This window comes from Aphelocoma coerulescens, chromosome 3, assembly GCF_041296385.1.
Source record: "Aphelocoma coerulescens isolate FSJ_1873_10779 chromosome 3, UR_Acoe_1.0, whole genome shotgun sequence".
NCBI classification, from domain to species: Eukaryota; Metazoa; Chordata; class Aves; order Passeriformes; family Corvidae; genus Aphelocoma; species Aphelocoma coerulescens.
Genome location: NC_091016.1, coordinates 32,488,035 through 32,508,331, shown reverse-complemented (window position 1 = coordinate 32,508,331; position 20,297 = coordinate 32,488,035). Strand labels below are relative to the sequence as shown.

Sequence of the window (20,297 nt, the reverse complement as noted above, 5' to 3'; positions counted from 1 at the left end):
CAGCTGTGCCAGACCTGCTGGAACTTCAGTACAAGCTGGAGTCAGAGGCAGCCAAGCAGTATGCCACAACTGATACTGCTAATGGAGTTTTCTCAAGCCACTGGCAATAGAGTGCAGGCCCACCCAGTACACCTGGAATCGACTATTCCAGGGGTGGAAACACAGACCTACTATTAGCCACGGACTGATCTAAACAGTACTGAAACAAGGCAAAGCTCTAGAACACCTAATACGTTCATAACAATATTGTGTGAGGCAATACAGCAACAGAAGATTTTGGGAGAGGGAAAAAATAGTTCAAATCCTTCTGAAAACTGGTTTTGCCACAAAATAAAGGAAGGTCAAAGGACCTGAACAGGAGATCCAGAGATCATCCACAGGATTGCATTTGCTCAGGGATCTAGGTGCACTTGGTGGGTAATGCAGAAGGATGGGGGAGTCCGATGCGTACCTCAAGGGGATTTGATTCTGGGTAAGAACAGTGAATGATTTGAACTGTATTATGTTATTTGCTATAAAATATTGTAGGTCATCACTGCTACAGTTGTTAAATGCTATATCAAGGGTATTGTAATAGAATTACCCAGATTAATGAAGAATGAACTTTGATGATAGAACCAGACAAGCGCAACAGTGGTGGAACTAGTGCTGGCTTCAGCATAAAACAATCAAATGCTACACACATTCTCTCCTGCCCTGAAGGACTACTATGACAGATGAAGCCCAAAGTCATGGACTAAAACTCAACAAACATTTTGGAGGGATGGCCTGTATACTATGGGAACGATATATCTGTGTACATATCAAAATACAGGAAAGGTCATAGTGATTACTTGGGATGTACTGTAAAGTGTGGGACCTGTGTAGGATGCAAATGGTATAGACTAAGGGGTGGATATAGTCCTGCTTTCAGGTGGGATAGAGTTTATTAATTTTCTTCCTAAAAGCTGGTATAGAGTTGTGGGCTGGATACAGTACGAGAAAAATGTTGATAGCAACAATTAAAAATATCAGCATGCTATGTAGTGTTTATACTAAGTCAAGGACTTTTCTGCTTCTTGTATCCTGCCGATGGAGAAGGCTGGAGTGACACAAGAAGCTGGGAGGAGACACAGCCATAACAGCTGGCCCAAACTGGCCAAAGAGATACTCCAAAATATATGACACCATGCTCAATGTATAAACTGGAGAGAAAGCTGGCCAGGGGCTACTGCTCACACTGGGTTGGCAAGTGGTGAGCAATTACACTGTGCATCACTTGTTTTACATATTTTAATTCCTTTTTTTTCCTTCCCTATCCCATTAAAAAGTCTGTGTCTCAACCCATGAATTTTCTCATTTTTATGGTTCTCTTTCCCATCCCTTTGGGAAGGGAGGACGTGGAATGAGCAAGCAGCTGTGCGGTGCTTAGTTGCTGGCTAGGGTTAAACCATGACAGCAACCAGCACATAATTAGATTACAAAGGTCTAAAAGCCATAATAAAAATTTTTTTAGATACTATAAAATCATTTTCACATCACATGTCAGCTTCATAAAAAACATCAGAACTAAACTAATACCACCTTGATGGCCAATAGTCCCAAAGGCAATAATGTATCTTTTCATAATATAAGAATGGTCCAACATAAATCTTTTGGGCTTAGGTCATAAAAGTGTACTGTAAAATGTCTCTTCCTCAGAAGGATTCACTCAACAGGCTAGTCATTTCTAATAAGTCAGTGCTGTGGAAAAGAAACAGTGCCAGAGTTTCCTGTTACAAAGCACATGTGCTTCAGCTATAAAAAAGGAATGACATTTCAAAAGAAAAAATGCTGTACTAGATATTAAAGATGTAAATGCAAATAAATAATCAAAGTATCTATGACAATTTCAAAACTTACAGTAAGTGCAGGAAGAAATAACTTCTCTGGTTTAAGCAAAAAAAAAAATCGAACTTTAGACTTGGTAGAAAGCTCCTCTGTCTCCATCTTGCAGTCTCTCTCTAGTATGTGTTATGCACACATAAAGACTTTATGCAATACATGTGTCTACACACACTGCAGATAGTTTTGATTTTTGATCCCAGAAAACTTGGTCTTACTTCTAACTTACTGACCTTAAAAATACTGGCACTACATGAATTTACATTAGGCCAGTAGCTATTGAAGCTTGGTTGTAACAGCTACTCTAACTATGTAGCCACAAATACCGGCAGAGTCAAACAAATGACTGCAACCTAAGAATAAGATCTGAATATTTTACTTTCACTGAAAAATGAACTACATAGAAGAAGAGTTATTACCATTCCTAGGGTTTATTTGTTTGGAGGATTTTGGTTTAAGGTAATCTGTGGCCGTGGGTGTTGCCTTTAGGAAGGATGTTAGCTGACCAACAATACTGACAGAAAGAAATTAAGTACCAACATAAAACTTCAATGTAGAGCCTCCTACCAAAAACTTTTCCTGCCAGGATGTTGTGAAAGAAGCCAAATAGGCTTCTAAACCAGGAATTTCAAAAAATTTTGCAAGTCATCCCCATTACCAGGTATCATACATGCCTAGGAGCTACAGCTGTAATTTTTAAATTAACTTCAGCATCTCTATTGTTACAACAGTTAGGGGAAAAAAACCCCAATAACAAAGATAAACAAAACACACCTTTCCTCCACCACACTGCTTTTAAACCAGCAAGTTACAAAGGAGATGAAGATTTGAGAATGAACTTCAGCTATTTTGAATTGGTCTGGAGGCACAAAACAATCACAGGCGTAATTTAATGCTGTAGATTCACATCTATTTTCAATGTCAGTAGCACTACCTGAAAACATTACCACTTCTGCTCTGCCTCAGCTACTCACCACTACATTGTGCCAGCAATTTCTTTTCTTTCAGAACTGCTGGCTGAGATGTTTTTGCCCTTACTCTTTGAACTGTTTCACTGAAGAAGTGCAAAGTTAGTTTTAGTATTTCGAAACTTTGTGACTTTGACTGCAGTGGGTTTGGAAGCCACCAGACACCAGCAGCTTAAACACCAGATCCAAGGGGGCTGTAACCTTCAACAGAAAAGACAAAAAAAATAGAAAGGAGCACCAGGAGCTAGGTTAAGGGCTATAACCTTTCTAGCTATGCTGTTAACACCAGAAAAACAAGCTTGTGGTCCTTTCAGAGATTAATTTTGTAGTCTGCTTTCTTGCACCTTACTAAAACATGCTAACCTATGACAGCTACTTAATGACAGATCTTCCAGCTCAGCTTATGTGGCAACTATCTGTCTCCCATGGACAAATTGCATACTTTATGCTGTGGCCTCTTCTTTTTCTGGAATGAAGCTCAATAGGTACAAAGTTAGAGACCATACCTCAGACATTCAAGATGAACTTCACAAAAACCTGGAAAGTGGACTCTGAATCTAGCTTTCTAATCACAGCACTCACTACAAAGTCATCAGTGCCCAGGTTGATGTATTTTGTAGCCACAGAACTTTTATCATGCAGTTTCCTTCTTATTTAAGTCACAAAAGTCAATTTCACATAATTTCTGTGGCCAAATGAAAACTTAAAAAAAATCCAGTGCTTTTCTTAGCTACACAGAATCCTGTGCTTGCCAGTGTGACTTCTGATTATCAGCAGCCCTTAGCTTGGATTAGCACTGCTGCTAGGGACTTAACTGAAGGAGTATGCAGTGTCATTCTCAGTAAGAAAGGGACTACTGTAGTCAATGTCATCCTTAATGTCACACATTTTAGGTTTTCAGGTAACATATTCAGCTGTTCTTTACCAAGGCTTCCTCCAAACACTACGAACACTGGGAAATTCAATCCTGTTTGTTACCTGCAGTTTATCAGAGTTACAGAGTAACTACACAAAAAATAACACATAACATAGGCAAATACCCAGGCTGGTTCACCAAATACAACAACACTGGGCCCAGACAATGCAAAGCACATTACTGCTGCCAGCACCTGCCCAGGCTGAAAAGAATGAAAGCTAAAGTGTTTAAAAGTAAATATAGCTCTGCCTAAGTCACTATTCATGCTCTTGTACCATTTTCTAGGAGTAGAAATTTGGTGCAGTGGCACTTCAGTGAGATGGGCTAGCTGGTCAATTCAGATATTACCTGTGCAGACATATTATCCTTGAAGTTACATTTTGTCCTTAACTGAAACCCTGCAACTCAGCGTGCCTTTATTATATCACCTGGAAGCCTGCACTGTACTGCTGCCTATCCCTACTGACCATGCTATGACAAAATTTATATCCTATGATATTTTCTGAAATTCCTTGTCCATATCTACTCATATTTCCTGTAGCCGATAAGCACGTTCTCATTTCTTTACTGGGCTGTTCAAAACAGATGCACATGTGGCACTTGGATACGACAAAGCATTAACTTAGCATAAAAGTGATCCTTCACAAATAAAGTTTATAATTATTTCTATGTAGAGCTGCTGTTTTGGTTTTCTAAATTCATTAAAACACCAAGTGTTTTGAGTTAAATTTAGCTTGCTCCTTTTCAATCATCAATCTAACAAACAGCAGCCAGGTTTTTACTACAAAAATAGCACCAAGAACTGAAGTTTATCCACTACACTACTGGTATAAAACTGAAGAATTTTACTCATTAGCATGACACATTATGACACTAGGAGTGAGTTCTCCCTGGCTCTAAATTTAGGCATTTAAGACAACTTTTCTTACCTTTTTCAAAGTCTGTTTACAAAAAGCTTCAGACATGCTTTTGTGAGAATAGGGCAGCAATGAATCACCTATTCATATCATCAATGACTTGCTCCTAAACAGGTCTGAAACACCAGAACAAGTGTTCTGCAGCAGGTCTACAAAACCACAGTAAACCAATAAACCTTTATTTACATAATTGAGGGGTGATTTCTTGATTCACACAAAAATCTGAGGAAGCCAGACACAAGGGTTGGGCTGGATGAGTGCTTAAGGTCCACTCAAATTAAGTGTGACTTGCACAGTATAAAAAGGGCTGTGCCTTTTTACAACGTTACATCACTGCAAAATAAGCACAAACATTAAATCAACACAACACTAACAAAAAACCTCAAAACAAACCACATTTGAATTCTTCTTTTATTTTAGCAGCAGAACAACCAACACCACCTCCTTGGCACAAACCTGTCACTGACTTACAACCTATGCATTACTAACTTCAGAGTAAGACAGACAGGACTGCTTCAGACCAACAGTCCAGACTCCTGCCTGCCACTACAGAAATGTGGCAAGCAACTCTTCCTGTCAAAGACACCAAAATGTGAAATAAAGACTGAAAAACCTTAACTTGATCATAGTTCTGAAGACAGACACATGCAATAAAGCTATTTCAAAGACAGTCTTCAAAACACATAGTCCCAGTTTAAAAACAGAACTAAACCTTTCAGAAACAGACAACCCAAAACATGCAATCTCTATGACAGGTATTTGGGGTGATGTGGGGTTTTTTTCCATTACTGTGGTCTTATAGCATTGTAATTATCCTTTTTTTAAAAAGGATTCAAAGTACATTGACTCTTAGTTCCCTATACACAAGTTCAGAAGAAGGTGACAGAGTGTGACAAGAGTTCTCCATTGTCATCAGATAAAGTTAATGACAGAAAACCAGCAGCCAAAACATTTTCACTGACCTGGAAAAAAAGACATCAACCTTTATCCTTGAAAAGGTGATTCAAAAGCTGAAGCTACAGGGAACCTTGTACAGGAAATTTAGAGATTTTCTGTAACTGATTAAAACAGGTAATTTAAGTAGTACTGCTGCTGTTAGTGCATTTAAGGAAGTACAGACCTTATACGGAAAAAAGCCACATGCAGACAGTAAGCTGATCTCAATCACAGTGGGCAAAACACTTAATGACTTTTACTGACACTGTACAGTGTGAGAACATAAACTTCTCCAAAATCTGTCTCAGCAGACATTTTAGGTGGTGAAAAATTACATTTCCCTGCCCCTCATTTATTAGCAGTGCTTTGTATTGTAACAGAAAGAACCCATACTTGAAATTATATTTCCTCCCTATTAAAAAATAACAGTAAGCAAAATTCAAATACATTTAAAGAAGAAAAAACATCATTTTATCCAATCTGTTCAGAAACTTCCATTAAATCCATAGTCAATTACAAATTAAAAACACAGTCAAAGTAAAAGCAATGACATATTCCCACAAATTTCGAAGTGGCAGAATTTGTTCTTACCTGTAATTTTAACCTTGTCAAGGTTTTTGTTCAGTGCTGAAGAATTAGTTTACATTCCTGCTGCCAAGAAGCACGTAACAGAATGACTTGCAAAATCTTGAGATAACAGTACAGGACACAACATCTGCTTTATTTTGGTATTTCCTAGAAAGAAACAAAGGAAGTAGTTAGCTACTCCAGATGGTGTACAACAGATTTGTACATGAATTCTTTCATGAATACAACTTTTTCCTAAACAGAAGCGTTTGAACTAAAGCTGTGCCTGGACATGCAAAGACCTTTCAGTAAACTCTCTAAACATCATGTTCAAGATTTATGATAACAAAGAATCAGATTAATATTTTTCTCTGTTTCCCTCACCAACACTGACAAGCACTTAAAAAGTCATCAGCCTATTACCTGCCATTCAAGTCCCTAAATTAGTAACAGAAGGAATAGCTTTTGCATGCCTGCTAGCATCACTGTGCTGTCTTAATTTTATTCACCTACTCAGATGACAGAGTACACTCCTTGAGTGTTTGACAAGACTTAAACCCACCATGTGCAGCACGTGTAATTTGTGAGCTCTTTATTCAGCTTCCTTAGATGTAAAAATGCACAAGAGTTTAAAACAAAAGCAATAAGCTTCAATTGCAAAAGTATTTCAGATCCTCTGAAATAGGAATCATTACATTTCTTTAAAAATAGTTCCTATAAAATTAATCAGAAATTCAGCTTAAAACGTAGAAGTAGCAAATAACTAACAATTCAGATATGTGGATCAACAACAGCATCTACCCATTGCTTTGAACAGCATACAAATGCCCCAAATCCTTCAGGGATCAGGGTCTACATATTCAATCTTATAAACCACTGCATCTCACAGAAGTTGTCTTAAGAGTACACTGGTAGAAGGAACTACTGAAGGAAAAACTCTGGATAACAGCCAGCTTTGTCTGGGGCGGGGGGAAGTACAAGCCTTACTGTGACACTGAAAATTTTAAACTGGTAAAAGCACTCTGATGAGCTGAGTGAGAGGAGACCTACCTTGACTTTAAGCCCACTGATGGAAGAATGGAGCTACAACATTTCATTATGGCTTGCCTCTTCTAAACGCTCAACAGTGCTTTTCAACTACTAAAAAGTGTCATAAGCACAAAATTGCTCAAAAGGACTACTTTGCCACCTTTTGAAGAATTGCAGGAGTTCAGTAAGTTTTATGCCTGTAGCTCTACACTGCTGCAAGCCCTGTATTTTCCCCAGCATCCTCTCTTCTTATGCACCACAACAGGATGGATTGCTCAAGGAACCAAACTAATCCAGAAAAAGTCAATTATTTCCTGTCACTTGAGGTCTCCAAAACAGCTTAGGAAATGCCAGATCAGCCAAGTGTCAACGAGAAAAATGCAGAACTGAGAGATGCTGCCAATTCATATTTGTTTCAAGTAGTGTGTAACTACACCTTAAGCAGCATCCACTAAATCATTAATGAACTCTGAAAAAGTATTCTAAAACATTGTATTGGACTACAAGGCAAAAGCTCTCCCCAAAAGGTAAAAAAGTTTCAGTAAAAAAGTTGTTTCCACATCAAGAAACTTCAGGGAATAAAATGAAACACACCCAGGGCAGATTCACAGAGTTCTGTAAAATAGCTTAACTGCCTCTTCTAAAACACACGGGGTTTTAGGGCACACACAGAACACGTGGCCAGGACACAGCTCCCTCCATGCACTGTCTCCCACCTTCAGAAGACCCTGCCCAGCTAGGAGGGGTACAAGGTGTTTGCACCTGGAAGCGCTCAGGAGCCTCAGTGCTTCTGATGTTAATCCAGTGGCCTTTAAAAGCGGCAAACTCACAAAAACAGCCCTTGGAAGATGAGCATTATGCTTTTCAAGGCAAGAACCTTGAGACCTCCCAGATTCTACAGAGCATGTGAGAGCACTCCTTAGACAGGGATGACTTTTAGCCAGAAGGTTGCTTACAGTAGGGCGGATTCAAAAATAGGTATTTTGGGCTAAGAGCATTTTACCTCAGAATATAATTGTATTTACACAAATTCTATGTACACTATCTCACTTCTTAGAAGTGAGGAAAGCAGTATTCAGTGTCCCAAAACACAAAAGCACCCTAAGATATAGCCTCCACCACTGAACATGGCATGAAGAAGGGACACTACTTCTACTTAATCTGCACAGTAGCGACTCTTACCTCTCCAAATCAGCTGCATGGGTTTTTTTCCCTCAGCATGAAAAGACATTTAGATTCATTATATAGCTTTGGGGTAACAAACCATTATACCTGGCTCCTAATAATTTGAGTGCCAGAAATGCTCACAATACACAAATGTAAACATCTTGTCCAGATTGCTCATCATAAATTACATCACAAGAATAAAGCTGAATGTGTCCTACTAAAGGCTTAACAAAGTTACAAGATGTATTAAGCATTTTATTTGGGCTACTTAAGTCTTTGTGTTATGTGTAATATTTTAGTAGGACTAAGTTAGTTCAGTAAACTTTCTTGCTACTAAGTCACCAGTACCGTACAGTAGGATAGTTTTTAATTGAGAAAAACAAATATTCCTGGGCTAATAAAACATTTTAATTTAACCACATTTACAGTACTTTCTTCAGAAGGTAAGACCAAAAGCCATCATAAGTAATTCACTGCTAAAGAACTAAACTCAATATTCCAAAAGAAGCACATTTAAAAAAATGACGCAGTCCAGAGAGATTTGAAGAACCTCATCTTGTTATTTTACGGAGTGCAGGCATCAAATGCTGATTTTCCTGATGATCAAATACACACTTAATAATGCTGGTAGCAAAGCACTAATGATCCTCAGGCTGAATCCTAATGTTCAAAACAAACAAAACCACTACAACATCCAGTTCTTTGCAAGTTTCCAGACTCTGGTCAGAGAAGTACCAGAAAAACAATGTGTTTATTCTGCCTCACAACCGGCTAAACCTGAACACTGACCTTTCATGGATAACCAAATCATTGCTGCTTTAAAACAAGCAAACAAACAAACCAACTCACTGACTGAGCATCAACAGAAAGCGCTATAATCTGATGTGCCCTGATCCACCCTATGACAGCACAATACCACCACCGCCAATACTGTCCCCCAGAACTGTAAACTGGGGCACACACACACACACACTAAAAGATTTTGCAGAAGTAAAAGACAGAAGAAGGGAGAAAGAAAAGAGCAGCCAGTGTATGCCAAAGGTTAGCTAGTAAACTGCAACCTACCAAGTGCATGTTTCCAACATAGAGTAAACCTAAGATAACATCACTTTCTTGAAAGAGGCATTCACTGGGCTACCTGACTTTTTGGGGAAGGTGAAAGCACATACCAGGGGAATGCACATTCATGCAGTACCTATATGTATTATTGTACCAATATGACAAAGCCAAAACTAAACCAGGAGTTATTTTCTACTTGTTTACTTTATACAATGTACAACTTCCACCCTAAAGAGAGAGTTGTTAATCCACTGTAATAAAAGGATAATAAATTCTCTCTACATTTGCTAAGTGGTTCTTCATTCTATACAGAACTAAGACTGAACAACGTCTTGATCTGTGATTCTGTTGTGAATCAACCAAGACTGAAAAAAAGTCTTGATTCGTGGGTCTGTGGGTGTGGGGTTTTTTGGTGATTTTTTTTTCCCCCTTTTCAAACATGGAAGCTGCACTGAAACATTCACATTAAACAGTTAAAGTAAGGAGAACTAACTAAAGTTCGAAACTAAAAACTCTGTGAAGCAATTTATCCTTTTTGAAGCAGTTAATATAATATTATGGTTTTGAAAAATCTGCAAAAGTATCCTTCCACTGTGTTTTAGAAGTAAAACCCAGAACTTCTTGAAAAGCTAAATACCTTGAAATAAATTTACTTGGGGTTCCAAAGTTTAGTTCAGCAAGTTGAAGTTTGCAGTTTAAACTTCTACAGCCAATTAGTATTTAAACTATTAAATGACTTCCCAACAGGAGTACACTGGTAGACCCATATTTCACACTCACCTGAAAGCTTGATAATATCATGGGCTTAGCATTCTAATTAGGTCCATACTTCTAAACTTCACCTCACAAATAATCAACAGCATCAGAAAGCTGCTTTTTGATACATCTTACAAATGATATTCTAAACCTTCTTCCTGCAGACCTGTCCTTAATATATATTTGCACTTTTGTAATTCTGAAATTCTCTGTAACTCACTTTCAGGTTAGCTTTAGATCAGTAAATTCGCATTACGGCTGTGTGGATATCTTGGCAGCAATGGTAGCTTAAGTGATATTTGCTCTCAGCAGCCTGTTCTCACTCCATGCCCTGTGGCTGAGTAGACACACAGAGAGCTATGCTGGTACAAGTGAATGCCTGAAGCAGAGACTGTGCATCTGGCTGATGAGGAAATCAAACTTTGTTGAATTATACAAGCAGAAGATGAAGGAACAAAAGCCAGCCTTACTGGAATTCAGAATGCACGTACACAATCTGCATTTCCCTACTGGGAGATCACTGGCAAGCACTTACTCCTCTGTTCCTCTGTAACAGATCACAGTAATGCTTAGCACAACTCAAGCAGAGAAATGTGGAATCATCTCCATGAGTTATGCTGGGCAGCTTTGCAAACAGCCAGCTTTAGGAAGAGAGGAGGCTGAAGAGCACAGCCATCTAACACGCTTCAGCAAAAACACCCAAGTACAAAACACTTTCATTTTCAGCTATCTGACCTTTAGCTGAACTAAGGAGAAGGAAGTACCCTCACAAGAGTTAAAATGTATTCCATTTATATGTTAGTTTTCTTTAAAAAAACCCTAAACTGAAACAACAAAGCACTGCAAACAGAGGACTTTTACTCCGAACAAACATGTTTATTGGGGCTGCTAGGACTTTCTAGAGAAAAGCTTGCAACAGTTTCTAACTAGCTTTTATCTTACCTTGCATAATCGCAGTAGAGTAAGTAAAGTTCTAGATTACACACTATGCCTTCCACAGCAGTCCAGGAGTCACAGATTGAGAAAGAGATGTGTTTGTATTCTATATGGGCTTGTGTTTTCCCTTGATGCAAAGAGCAGAGTCTACAATCATTCATCTTCCTGATGGGGATTCAAACTTCAGTTCAGACACACCGAAATGATATGCACAGGAAACCTAAGATCGTGTTTACTATTACTGCAGTGCCTATCATTTGAGCACATTCTTACAATGCTTCTCCATGAGGCAAATTTAATATCACATTACTAGCTAGAATATGTGGGTAGCAATACCTAATGAGTCAGTTTGAAAATATCTGTCCATTTGTCGTCTTTGTTAACATCTAGCTTTCAAACTGATGTTTTAAAAAAATACAACCACAATGGGTAGACTACTTAGAATTTGTAAATGCCCATCTACGCAAAACCAGCCTGAGCATCGGTCAGATGTTCAGAGATAGAATCCACCACACCTGTCACCTGATAATATTACAAGGCACACCTCTTCTGAAGTCCTCTGGGCCAAATCAGCATGTCCCTAAACCACACTTCACAGTCTCATCCACTCTACCTACTATAGCACTATTAAAGAGCATCCAGAGTCTGTCACTCCTTTCCCTAGAAGAGCAAGATGTTAGCAAACTAGAGTATTTTTCGAATTCAGAAGAAATCTTGAAAATAAAAACTTTCTCTGTTGATTATGCAATAGAAAAGGCTTAGCCCTTTCGAGTTAAGCCTTTCAAAGATGGCAGCTTAAGCACAAAACCATAGAAAACTCCTACAGAATCACTTGTTAGCAAAATCAGAGAAATCAACATGGTTCAGATCAGTTAATTCAGTAGCAAATACATGCTTTTGGATAACAAAGAAACTCCATTGTTACAAACTTCATTGCACTGTAGGATAGAGAGGTAAGAAACCTGACATAATTGTATAATTTCATTACTAAGATAGCAAAGGTGACTGAGCTACAAAATGTTAAGATGCTTTAGATGTAGGTTACAGTCAAAGTCTGATAGTTTTCAAAAGATTAATATCCTTTGGAGTGTCTCATATGAAACGGTCACAAGAGGAAAGAACAGATTATCTGGCTACCTTGACTAATTCCTCTCTGAACAGTATTCAGTGATTTTCAAGCCAGAGTCCTCAAAAATTAATATTTATCTGGGTAGAGAACCTCACCCTACCTCCTACTGGCTACCAATGCATTTAGAACAGATCAGCTTTTGCACCAAGTCTTGCTATCATTGAAGCCAATTAGGAATTTTTTATCCTCAACACCACATCTTAAATTTCTGCTGCTTCTGATGCAAAAAAACAAAAGAAAAAAAAAAGAAAAAAAAAAAAGCTTAAACCTGGTTTATACATGTCTTTTTGGACAGATCCTGTATTTAAAACAAATATCCTACAAAGGATTCTCAAAGGCACAACAACATCACATTTTGTCTATTAGGGGAATTAAGCCATTAAAATACATGCATGCCAACTAATCACATTTTTCCCTCTCTTACAAATATGATACACACAACCCTATGTGTGACCATGAGTATATCCAAAATTTAGAAGGAATTTAAACTCCACAAAGTGGGGTGAAAAATAAGAAAAAAATATCAAAATAACAGTACTTCAGTTAGCACCAGGTACAAAAAATACAGCAAGAATTTGCTAGTGCTGGTATGTTTGACAATGACCGAAATCAAGCTGTATCATATTTAAAAAGAATAAAAAGAATGGGTTTTTATTTCTTTATATATGATACCAGCAATCAGAGAAAGGACCTCCTCTCTCTCTCGTAAGGTTCTTCCTCATCTTCTAACAGTAAGTCTTCAGGTATAAATGCACTAGAACTGAATCATCACAGCAAATTTAAAAAAAAAAAAACTTGGCCACTGCTGATGTGCAGACAGTTACAGAAGGCATAAATTCTCTGCCACACTACTTAGACACTTGGATCTATTTGTGGCTTTTTTTAGCCATGTTACCACTTGCTAAATTTATATACATCAGGAGTTAAATTAAATGCAAAAAAGGTCATTCAACACCACAATAAAATCACCAGCATGTTCAAATTGGTAACATAACGAAACCAGCAGTACAAGCTGCCAAATATTAAGAGTTATGATGCTATAGGCATTTTAATGTTTACTGCGAAGCACACAGCTTGGAAAGAGAGAATTCAAGCATCTGTTATGTCAACTCACAGCCTACACACACAATCTTTCAAAAGAAGTAATTTAAGTAATACAGGAACTGAAGGCTCCAAATAGGAATTGTTACAATACTTAGTTATTATTATATCTCCATTACAGTTTTAGAACATTTTTTCCCTTTGTCTCTTCCATGTTAAGATGCTGCTTCTAATTCCTAGCAAAGTTACTTCAGTAACAGCACTGTATTACTACTAAGACAAACAGTACTTAGAAATGTAAAGGCAATTAAAATTTTTTAACAGGGTCCATTTGTTTAGAAAGTAATTTCCTTATTGCTAACACACGTTTATCACCTTCCTAAATCAACCTGATTTGATAAATTTCAAATAAGGCATATGTCCAAGTATTTTTAAGGCAGTTATAAACAAACATTGAAGAGAAGCAGCTGATCATACCCAATATATGACTATGTACTCTAACACTGTAACAATCAATATACCTGTAATCACATGATATTCAATCAACAGTACGGTATGGAAACCATGTTTTAGATCAGAGATGACTTGTCAATACTAGTTCAGAAAACACACTACTCCCCCCCCTGCTCTTTTACAGGATGCTCTACTTTTCCATCAGGCTAGAGAAACTTTTTAAGAAGTCTAATTTAAAAAATTACTATCTCTAGGAACTGCAGAGTGAAGCAAATTTCCATTACCTTTTTTTCTGGCAGCAGCCTCCAGTATCATTGCCTGGACACATGGAATCTTTTTCAGGTGTCTGCACTGAGGCTGTCTGAACTGCTTCACTTGTCATCTAAACAGAGGAGTACTTGGCAAGAAGCAGCCACTTGGCAATTTGCAAGCTTAAAAACTCAAAGTTTTGTCCAATTCAGACTGCAACACACAATAAGTCACTTGGATTCACTTTTAATCAATAGTTTAAACTCTCAATTTGCAATATATATTTCAATGCTGAAGTTTCAGGTCTCTCTACTGAGTAAAAACTGTTTTAATTTTGCCACTATACAAGTGTCACAATACATGTTGAACTATACCTGCAAAAATTCAAAGGGCAATTTTGTCAGCAAGAATGCTAAAACTAACATACAGGAAAGAAGATCATGCCAGTTTTCAAGAAATCAATATTAGAGAAGGTGCTTAAGGGCATTACAGGCAGTCAATGCAGTAATGATAGACTTGACAGCCAAAAGGATTTCGGGAAAGTTAGCATGTTAATAATTCAACATTCACTTTATGCTACTCATCATTTCAGACATCAGCTGCAGGCAAATTTGGATAACACAGATTAAGACACCATCTCCAGCTCCACCAAAGGTTACTACTGCTCCTGTACACTGCTGGCTCCAAGACACGCCCTTGCTGGACTGAATAGTGATGGGAACATCTTAGCACAAAGACACATTAAAAAAACCACATTAACTGTAGCAAGGGGCAAACACCCTACTCTGCCATCCCATTTATGAGACAACTTGTCAAGACATTTTAAAATGATTTCTATATTCCAAAGTTCACATTTATCACTTTATTACCACAGAGCTTAACCAGCATGTATTCTATACTAGTGTAACAAACTATCTGGATCAAAATAGGAATCCATAAAATAATCATGGCACACAAAGGAATACTCTTAAGTATTCAGGCATTTGCAGAATGACAACTGAAAGAATCAGATGAATTTAGTGGTTTAAAAGAAAAGTAGACAATTAGCTTGGGGATTACACAACTAATTCAGTAAAACCTACTACATAAAAAACAGACCCCCAGTCACAAAAACTCAGAAATAGGTATGTGAATAGAAGACTGCTGATCTGAGCTTTCAAACAGATGCTGAACGCAGCACAATGAACGCGCATTTCAGTGAGTTTCCACCCCCCCCAAAACTGAAGAGCTAGCATTAGGCAACCAGCTACCTAATGCAGGGCTACTTATACATTAATCCCCAAAACATCTCCCACACTCTTCTGAGTGTCTCCAAGATCTTTTCTATGACTGGAGACCATGGCCGTGTACTCTCTTTTCTGTGTAAATACCATCTCTGTAAAGGGATACCTATGTGCTTCTCCATTCTTCCCAGAGTGGTTTGAGTTGGAAATGACCTTAAAGATCACCTAGTTCCAACCCACCTGCTGCAGGCAAGGACACCTCTTACTAGACCAGGTTGCTCAAAGCTCCATCTAACCTGGCCTTGGACACTGCAAGGGATAGCACATGCACAATTTCTCTCGGCAACTGACTCCAATGCCTCACCACTCTCACAGTAAGGATTTCTGCCTAATATCCAATCTAAACCTACCCTCTTGCAGTTTAAAGCCATTACCCTTTGTCCCATCATAGCACACCCTTGTCAAAAGTCCCTCTCTAGTTTTCTTGTAGGCCTCCTTTAGGCACTGGAAGGTTGCTGTAAGGTCTCCCCAGAGCCTTCACTTCCCCAGCCTGAACAACCTCAACTCTATCAGCTTTTCTGCACAGGAGAGGTGCAACAGCCCTCTAATCAGCTTCATGGCCCCATACATATATGTGTGTGCGTGCATGTGTGTATATATCCTCCACTATTCCCTGGGAGTGGTGTGGGAATGACACAACAAACGTTATTAACATTTTGTTAAACTGTGCATGGAAGCTGAAGGCAATGGCATCTCTGCTGAATGATGCTAATGGCTCTTACCATCTGATCATGCTCTAACTTGCAGAAAGGTGACAACTGTGCAGGTGCTTGAAGCTATGGATTTATTAAAAGAAATGCATCTACCATTTTCTCCAAAATGCAGCAAACTTGCCCTCTGAATTCCAATTATTTCCTGATATTTTGAAAGTGACCAAAATATTAACTAAAGAGTGTGTTCACTCTACATTCACAGAGAATTACAATAAGCTCAGCACAGGGACCACCAAGTAGACAAAGAAGAGTTACTAAGACACTGCCAACTTAATAAGACATTCCATATCATGCAACTTAGTGTATCAGTTTTATAATTAGCAACACCTATACTACCCAAAAGACAGCTCTGCAGTAAACATTAGCCACAAGTAGCAACCTACTTGACTGTTTTAGTTAAGGAACACAGCCACAGCTAGCTTATATACCTCTAATCATTAGTGCATTTCAACAGAAATATGCAGAAGCATTTAATATTTAATAAAGAGTCATAACATTCAGCAGGAATAGTATAATACACAAGCCAAGAACTCAGAAACAGTACCATTTTGCCAAGTCTCAGTATTCATGCTTTGTGTCATCTGATCATGGACAATTTTGAAAGGCTTACCTTGAACGCAGTACAAAAGTAAAATTTCTTCCAGATCATTGTCTTTCTGATAAAGATTCACTTTAGTGACTCTTCCTTGCATATTAGGGGTGAATAAAGCAGAAAAGCCTGTGAGTCTGAAAGCAGTAAGATGGAAGAATTGACCAACTTCTCTCCTAGTTCAACACAATACTCAATAAAATCTCTAATTCAACTGTTTAATAGTAACAGCTAAACTGAAATTAATAAACTCCATGATCCACTGGAAGAGGCCAAGTTAGTCAAGAAGTTCCTATCTGTCTATGGCAATGCAGCCAAACATCACATGACTGCTTCTCACTCGTTAAAGATGAAAGTATGAAGTGATCTAAGATGCCAACCATTCGATGGCAACTATTTGCCCAAAAACTCCCACTTTCAATACGTACCACCTTTACAGATGTCATGTAAGCACATCCATTTCCAAATCAGGGATATGTAAACCACATGGCAGAGAGACCCTGCATACATTCATGAGTACGTATGCATGTTCAAGTGCAGAGATAATGAGGAAGTCTGGCATACTAATGCAATTGTTTACAATAATATATCCACATCCTGGATGCAAAGGAAAAGAAAGACGAAAAGCTGAGATTCTAACTTACTTTAAAGCACAGAAACCCTGACAAGGTAGCCTGTTACTGGCTGCTCTAGATTTTTGGAAATACACAACCAGAAACACCCTAAGCTCTCTTGGTTACAAGAAAGAAACAAGGTTGCATTTCCTCAAACCCATGAGAAGGGCTACCACAGTTAAACCCACCACACCTTCATAGACCTTCAGAATAGTATTTCTCCACCAAGAATCTGACTAAAGCATTGTCTGTTCTGGAGACTGTCTACATGTAGCATCTAACTTCCCTCTTTGTCCAGGTTTGTGAAAAGAAACTAATCTCAGAATAACTGAGATTTAGTTTCATTATCCAGCATCTTGCTTACCCCTCCCTCCGCAGCAATTTCTAATGCTCTAGAAATCACTTTGTTTTACCACAAGGTTCAGAATACCAAAGACAAATAAGAAAAGACATATTGATAACTATAATGTTATAAAACATCATCTTTGACACTGAAAAAGTATTTTTCATTTCTTAGATTAAATGTTTATTCAATGAATGTACCTTGCTTATGCCAAGCCTACTCAATAGGCAGATTCCAAGTAACTACTGCTTAATATCAAAAACAGCCAACAAGAGTAAGTCACTGTATTAAAACTATTTTACTTAGTAGACAGTAGACCTTTGGGGAGCTCTGGCTGTAACTGCTGTCCAGACAGAGTATGAACCATTGGCCAGCTACCCTTTAAAATGACTCCTCAACCAGTTTCCATTTGTCTAGTCATCCTCCCAACTGAGACTGTAGATAGGAGTATGCTATGGGACACCAAAACATCTTGCTATGGTCAAAATAAAAAAATTCACTGCTCTATCCTCAGCTGAAGACCTAGACAGGAAGGCAGTCAGGTCAGTCAAGCACGACTGACCCCTGGTAAAGCTAGGCAGACTGAAAACAGTCACCTTTTTCAAAAATGTTTTCCTTGTTTTTCTACAGATTTATATAAACTATTTACTGATAGTGCAATCCAAATAAAGCAGCATTTAGTGTTTTTATTAAGTGAAACAGAAAGCTTTCTTTATTATATAACATAGCAAGGATGCCTGAAACAGAGAACAGGAACCATTTCTATGCTTCAATAATTTGCAGAATTCAAATGTTCCAGAGGCTAAACACAAGAACTCTGTGCATAAAAAAAAAAGCAGGTCTCAACATGTGAAACACAGCCATCAAACAACTGAGTTTCTGCATAATTTTCAAGGTATCTGGCTACAAGACAGTCAATAGCAGAGGTTATAAAAGGGAAAACTTGGTCTTTGTTACTGTATCTAAAATTTATTACAGAAACAGGTGGCTGAGAAAGAGAAGAGAAAGAAGTGGAAAAGAACAGCAAATGACCAAGAAAACTCAAACATGTTTCATAATGGACATTATAAAGCATTTCTAGAATTCAGATTGCTTCCATCTTTTCAGACAGCTTGAATTTCTCCCCAACCATATTGCAAGAAACCTCCAAAACTGAGTGCATACAAAAACTCCCGGACACGGAATCAGCCAGTGCCTGACCAACAACTGCAAACTCTATTCTTTACTAGTGATGACATTACTCATGTTTCACCCAAAATAGTTCAGTCCCTTTGCAGTTCATCAAAACTTAGGCTTGAAACAGGCAGTGGGTAAGATACTCTAATGGCACATTAAGTGGTGACCAACACCACGTGGATGAGCTGAGGCAAGTCTCCTATCCCCTAAGGAAATTTGCAGATGTGACAAAATGCACAGAAAACAGCTTGACTTGCTCAGAAACTTTCTGACAAACTCCTTATCATGACCTTTGCTATGCAAAGTTTTGGTTTCTGTTGTATTCCCATGTACCTACAGATATTCTTGTCAGCAAGTGCCGGTATTTAATTAAACCGGAATGACTACTATGAAGGGAGTCGTACAAACATCTGTAGCAGGCTATGCATTTGGAGAAAATCCAAAAGAGGGGATGGACCTTTTTAATTTAGTTATAATAGATGCTTTAATGTCAACACTCAGTTGCATGCTCTTTTACTTTAGGACTGAAACATGGCTGGTGACACTGCGAACACTGTCACAGCTATGTGACTTCTCTATGGTCTTCTCTTCATCAGCAGTAACATTCCAAGTATATACAGAACTTCCATTCACAAGATAGGTCATCAGATACCCAAACCACCAGTGTCAAGAACCAACATTAATAACTACTCAAGAACCTCCTTTGAAACACCTCAGCATGCAGTCTTACAGTAAGTTAGGTTAAGCTGAACTGATAACTGCTGTAAGCCCACCCCCCATCATGGGTACCTTCTACCCCAACTGTGGCATCAGTAGTTGCTCTCATATCCTCATGCAGCAAGCTGATTCAAGAAGCTAAACTAAGAGAAAATTAATCTCAGCAATATGTACCAAACATACACACATTACCCAACTCTTACCACGAGATGAGACAATGCCAAGTATCAGCATGAGAAGAGGAACCTGCACATGGTCAGAAGCAGAAAACTGCAAAAATACAACAGCACTAATATACTTAGCTAATTATACAAGAACCTCTTCCTTAATGAAAGTCAGGACTGTGAGTGGGTTCCAGAGACAAATGTCTGAGTGCATGCAGAGGCCTAGCAAAAACTCTCTTTTCTATACTGTATCAACACTGAAAGGCGGTGAAAAACCAAACTATTCTACGGACCTTTAACTAAAGAGAGGAATACCAGATACTCACCAACTAGGCAGCATGCAGCAGAAATCTGTTTGGGTAGAGGGAATGAACTCTCCATAATGAGAGACAAACCAAAGCTATATCATGTACAGTAAATGACTCAGCTTCCAAGAAGATGCTATAACCCATTGTTTTTAAACAGCTGCAAAAAGCAACAGCAGTGCCCGGCTGACAAGGAAGCTGATGTAGTGCCCAGCACCCTCACCAAGGTAGTATAAGATTTAATGACTAGAAACCAACACAGAGAAACTAAGCTTCAATTGAATTACACACTAGCTACATGAACTCTCCCATCTATAGAATTTTGAAGGCACTACCCTTTGACAGTTGAGCATAATAAGCTTTATTGCTACTTTCCCTCTTAATGTAAAGATTAATCTGGGTCACAT

The 20,297-nt window shown here is 38.3% G+C and overlaps 1 protein-coding gene across 7 annotated transcripts in view; it reads right to left on the bottom strand.

Annotated features, from left to right (window-relative positions):
- PPM1B (protein phosphatase, Mg2+/Mn2+ dependent 1B) overlaps positions 1-20,297 on the bottom strand; it is a 61,233-nt gene that overhangs the window by 29,353 nt on the left and 11,583 nt on the right. For 6 of the 7 annotated variants that reach the window (XM_069009743.1, XM_069009740.1, XM_069009747.1 and 3 more), the window contains exon 2: positions 6,192-6,335. The gene's annotated coding sequence lies outside the window, so the exon portion shown is untranslated. Of the gene's footprint in view, positions 1-6,191; positions 6,336-16,592; positions 16,683-20,297 lie in introns of those variants that run through there. The other variant, XM_069009742.1, reaches the window with a different exon arrangement.